The following is a 6,150-nucleotide window of genomic DNA, read 5'->3' as shown; positions in this document are numbered from 1 at the left end:
CTCTGTTCTCAGGATTGGTTCTCCCTTTAGAGATAATGAACGGGGGTTGGTGGGGTGGGTGGGCAGTCCTGACACTTTATTTTTTCCTTTATATCAGTAATCTGTATCAGCAAGCCATGCAGTCAGGTGCTTATGTTTGAACCTTTGCCTTAGAATCCACAATTTGAGTAGTGAGGGAAGGAGTCTTAGGAAACATTTCAGTGCCCTTGAACCCGTAATTAGGCAGCTGCCAGTCTCACTTGCATACAGGTAGGCTCTAATCGGGCAGAGACTTGAAGAAAGGGGTTGCTCCAGCTGAAGAGAAAGGTATTTCCTTGTGAAAAGTTTCTTGGTTAGAAACATTCTTTCCAATTCTCTCTTCCCTCACAGATGAGGGGGTTTGGGAGAAGAGAAAGTTTGGCACTGACACTAACTAGTTCTATTGTGCATTCAAGGCAAACCAGCTGAGGGACTGTGCCCAGGGACCATGTCCCGAGCTTTGGGGATTTCTTGGTCCCTGATGCCATGTCTGGTAAACAGGCTATTGGCTCCACAGAGGGAAGTTGGCAGCATGGATAAAGGGGAGAGGAGTTCATGCCACAGTGTGCATTGGATAAGAGTTGCAAAAATGTTGGGCAAAGGCATTTTTCTTAGAAAAATGGCCATTTAACAGCAGTGGGCCAAGTTCCAGGACAGGCAGATTTATCTGAAAGGACTTACCCCGGCCTCTTGATCTGTCTTCCTTGGCCAAATTATGGTCTTGCCTCTCTTCTTTGCCATTCAGGGTTGAGACCAGGGGGACAGAGAAGAGGAGACACAAGCACTCACCCTTTGTTTTTCTAAGTGTTCTTTTTTCTTCTTGCCACAGGGTAAAATTATTCAACTTTGAATCATCAGGCCTTCCTGAACAGACCCTAATTTGAGAAAGAAAGGCAGCCTGAGGGTCACCTGGCATAGTACAAAAAAGTGATCTATCTTTCTTTTTATTAATAAAAAGAGAAAGAAGCTGATTTTGCTAATGGCTGGATGATACACACAGTAGCCACAATTGCCCCAAGGTTGTGAGTACTCAGGAATAATTTCAATAGATCCCCCATATTCTTTGCTCATGGAACTGTTTACTCCCTTGGCTGGGGCCCATTTCCCCTTTCCTCTGGCTATTCCTAAGCCTCTGGTGTCAGTCCAGTTCAAGTTTCCTCATTTGCTCATATACTTGTTTTTTAAAAAATAACCTTTAATGATAATCTACTAAGAGCTAAACTTGTAGAAGGTGCTAAGAGATGCCAAAGAAGCATTCTCCCTGTCTTCAAAGGAGACAGCTATTCAGAAATACAAAGGGTGCTCTCAGCACCACTGGAGTCTGAGGCCAGCAGCTCTTCCTCACTCCTGCACTGCATATACGGTCCCTTATCTGGGAGCACCACTGAACCTGAGCATGTTCCCTGTAACCACACCAGGCTTGGTCTCACCACCCCTGTAATCAAGTTTTTACCTTAGAGCCTGTCTAAAATTTACTGTAATAGTTATTAAATCAAAGTAATAACTAGCATTTTATATGTGCCAATAGCCTCTAAGGGCTTAAAATTAACTCATCTAATACATCAACTCATTCAACTCTCACAGCCACCTAATGAGAGGCTTTTATTATCCCCATTTGCACGGGAAGAAATTAAGGTATGCAGAATCCTCATTCCTGCCTTGGGTGCCAGCATCCTCTAGTTTCTGAAGTTTTGTCCTCCATGCAGATTCCCAGGTCTGAATTTATATTTCCTACTTCTAGAAGGACTCTGGCAGTACCTGCCCAGAGAAATGCTAGTTGCAGACACAAAGTTGTTCCTTACCTAGGTCCTGGAGTGTATCTTACTGTATGTGAATTATTTGTTTTCTTGGATTTCTCTCCTTCTAGAATGTGAGCTACTTAGTAGCAAGGGTTATTTGCATATGCTTGATATCTAATAAATATTCCTTTTTACTCTCTCCTAGTAGCTACTGAATGGAGGTATCATAAACACTGCAGGACCTTCCTGTAGTACCAGCCTTGGTTGGCAGCTCTTTCTGTCCCAGGGCTCCTACATTTAAATGAATCAGGCAGGCTGAGGGAGTGGTGGGGACTGGGACATACTGGAGAGAACATGCCTAATCAGTGGAAGTGACTGCTGTTCATGTTTGGCTAATTGCTGTCACATAGTAATGATGACCCCATGAAAGTCAGGAATCTGGATTATTATGTAAAACATGGTACCAACTCCAGAAAATCTGAGGTCCAAACTTTCTACATGAATTCTACATGTTTTACTTTTGTAAGAGTGGTAGTTTTGTTTTGTTTTGTTGGCATGCTTCTTTATTTTCCTTTTATTTTCTTTATTTTTTTAAATTTCAGGTTAATATGAGGCTAATGAATGATTAGGTTACATTGACTTTTTTTAGATGGTTTGGTGCAGACACACACAAACACGTGAGTACTCCAGAAAACACTAGTTTATGATGATATCTAGTCATAGACTAGATTAGCAATCATAAAGCCAGTGGATGGGATGGGATACCTTCAGTGAACTTATATACAGGCAAGGGTTCCAAAAGGAGAACACAGGTGGAGAAAGATGGAGACCAACGATAATAGTTCTGGGATAATAGAAAGTGACCAGAAAATCTCAGTACTGCCCAAACAAGGCTTTTATTAAATCTATTCTTCCACTAAAATGGCTGTTCATAGGGTATGTAAGCAGCCTGTGGGGTTGTGATGCTTTATCATTGTGGTGTCAAATAACAGGTGGTGACTTCATGAATTTTGGAGTTATGAGGAATGTCTTTGCTTGGTCGCTTGTTGGGGAACCTGCCACTTCACAGAAGTGTTTTCTTGAAACTCCAGTCTGTAATCACAATCATAATTGTTATTTACTATGAGCCCATCCAATCACAAGATTCTGGAAGAATAATTTTTTCACAAAAATGATTTTAAAAATAATCATACATTCATATGAAATGTATTAAGAATTTTCTGGGGGGATGGCACCATCTTCAGGAGAGTGAGAGGCATCTGCTGATTTTATGAGTGTTTCCTCAATACCTATTATGCACCAGGTGTGGTCACCAGGAACTTCTACTGCAGGATGGTTTAAGAAGAAATAAAAACTGTGATGTCTGTCTTTTCAGAAATATACAATTGGCGTGGGAAGAATACAAAGCCAGTCACAGGGGAGCTCATTCACAGAAGTTGCAAAATGAGGAGGAGGAGAAGAGAGAAATCAGAGAAGGGAGCAAGTGTTCTGACTTTTGACTGACAATTTCTGCCAATTTCTCCTCACATATGAAGACTTATTTACTTTGTGCACTATTGCAATCTGTGATATTGCAAAACATAAAGTCAGATCCCCCCTTGTTTTAATACTCAACAAGGTCTCAGCCTTATTAGCTTTTAACAGCTGCTGTGAGAACTTACTGTGGCCTCAAGTAGCATTATTCTCAGATCAAAGTCCCAACTGTGACTTTGTACCTAAAGTCAAGAGATTAGATGTCAGCATACATAAAAAATGACTAGTCTTAATTCCATTTGCACTCTTCATCCTCCTTTGCCATGCAGCCTAACATATTTATAGTTCTGAGAATTAGAATAAGGATGTCTTTGAGGGACTCATACCCAAGAAAAATCAGAAAGGTCCCACGTCTTAGAAAAGGAGATATGCATTCATATGAGCACATGGCTTTATAGGAAAGTCTGCAGCTACTATATAGGAGATGAACGACAATGACTCTGTCTGTATCTATATCCATCTATGTATTTACTACAACTTGTTGATATGTATTAAGAAAAGTAAGTAATCAATATTGAAATCTAGAATGAGAAATTTTAATTCATCTACCTATCTATGTTTTATTCTAATTCACAAAAATATAAATGAAAATTAATTTTATACTTTTGAAAGTTTATTGTTAATGGATTTTTAAGACTGTGAAGAGCAGGGTTTTACAGTTGCATGGGAAGTTAGTTTAGTTAGATTCAAGTTTCAGACCAAGTCTGGCATCAAAATCCGAGACTGTTGTAGAGGATTATTTATTTGCCCTTTGTGGTAAGCAGACTCAGAACCCCTCAAAGACTTCCTCAGTCTAACTCTCAGAACGGTGACTGTGTTAGGTTACTGGCAAAGGGGGATTAAGGGTGAAGATAGAATTAAGACTACTCATGAGCTGAATTTAATTTAAAATAGGGAGCTTATTCTGGATTCGTCACAAAGGTCCTTAAAATTGGAAAAGGGAGGCAGAAGAGAGAATCAGAGGGAGATGTAACTATGAAACAAAGGCATAAGAGACGCAGGTTTCAGGCTTTGTAGATGAAGGAAGGGGATCTTTTAGAGGCTGTAAAATGCAAGGGAACAGATCCTCTTCTAGAGTTTCCAGAAGGGACTGCAATGCTGCTGACACAGTAACAAAGTTCACAATTGCTCTTTGGCCATAAATAGAAAACTGGAAGAAATATATGAAAAAACAGTTTGAACTGACAATAGGCATCACAGGACTGTGACACTCAAGAGAAGGAAAACAAATGAATTAAGCCCTAAATCACTCTCACTTCCTGCTGTAGAAAGCAAAATACCAAATGAGAGGAGATAAGCCTTACAAATCATGTAAGCTCACATACACCAGATTCTATACTATGGAGATAGAGGACCACAAAATACAGTGTTGCTGGTTGAGATTGGACAAAGCAAGGCAGCTAGAATTTGTGGGGCAGAGTAATGGAGAGGAAAGATCCATGCAGAGAAAGAGGACCAAAACCATAATAGTTATAGGGATGTGCTTGAAACTTTGGCTTAATAACAAATTTCATATGGCTAGATTAAAATTGCATGAGGCTAGACAATAGAAAGTTTGAAGGAACAAATGATTATAGAAGAGCTATCAGCTAAATAATTCCCTAAACTCGTGCAAGGATAGGCGTTGTTCACAATAGCCAGAGTAAAAAATCTTTGAGTGCATGGAACATTCCACAGAGACTTAAGAAGGGCTACATCTTGGTAGTGGGGCTGAGAATAAAGGCTCTTATAATCCTACATTAAAAAAGACTAAAAACAAGCACTCTAATATCAAACTGATTCACAAATATCCATGTAATAAAATCCTGCACTCAAAAATGTAAAATTGATAATGTTTAACATAAAATAAAAACCTATTACACACACAAGGAAACAGGAAAATGTGATCCATTGCCAAGAGAAAAATCCAACATCTATATAGACCCAGAAATGGCAGAGATGATGGAATTATGAGGCAAGGATGCTAAATATGTCTGATATGTTCATGAATTTAAAAGAAAATATGAACATAATGAGAGGAGAGAGGAAAGATATAAAAAGAACCAAATGGAACATCTGAAGATGAAAACTACAATATCTGCAATGAAAATTCACAGGCTAGGATAGCAGCAGATTAGACAATAAAAATCAAAAGTACAGTTATTCTGAAGTCATCGCAATAAAATTTCAGCAAATGAAGGCCAGAAAGGAAAAAAAAAAATCTAAAAGAACTGAAGAGAGGCTCAATGATTTTGGAACATATTAAGTGGTCAAACATACATGTAATTGAAATTCCAGAAGGCAAGGAGGAGAAAGAAAAGTATCTGAAGGACTAAAGTCTAAAAGTTTTACAAATATAATAAATGCTATATATATACGTATCCAAGAAGCTCAATGAAACTCTCCCAAATCAAATAAAACAAATTCCCAATAAACACTAATAAACTCACATGCCAAGATTGCTAAAATTCAGTCATTTTGAAAGTGGCTAGAGAATAAAAAATATATATAGCATGTACAGGAAAATAAAGATAAGAACAAATGAAGGCTTCTGTTTAGAAACCCTGCAAGGCAGAAGTCACTGGAATGACTTCTTTGAAGTGCTGAAAGAAAAACTATGTTAACCTAGAATTCTATACCCACTGAAAATGTTCTTCAAAAATTAAGTTAAAATAAGACTTTTTCAGATACACCAAAGCTGAAACAATTTATGGGCAGAATTTCACATTACAAGAAAATATTAAAAGCAGTTCTTTAGGCCAGAGACAAGGATACTTGATGGAAATTTAGGAAAGGAATGAAGAGCACGGGAAAAGTAAATCTGTTGATAAATACAAAAGATTTTTTTCTCATTTAAAATTTTCTTTATAAGCAATTAACT

Source organism: Otolemur garnettii, unplaced genomic scaffold, assembly GCF_000181295.1.
Source record: "Otolemur garnettii isolate 467f Iridium unplaced genomic scaffold, OtoGar3 scaffold00098, whole genome shotgun sequence".
Taxonomy (NCBI): Eukaryota; Metazoa; Chordata; class Mammalia; order Primates; family Galagidae; genus Otolemur; species Otolemur garnettii.
This window is presented reverse-complemented; position numbering follows the sequence as displayed.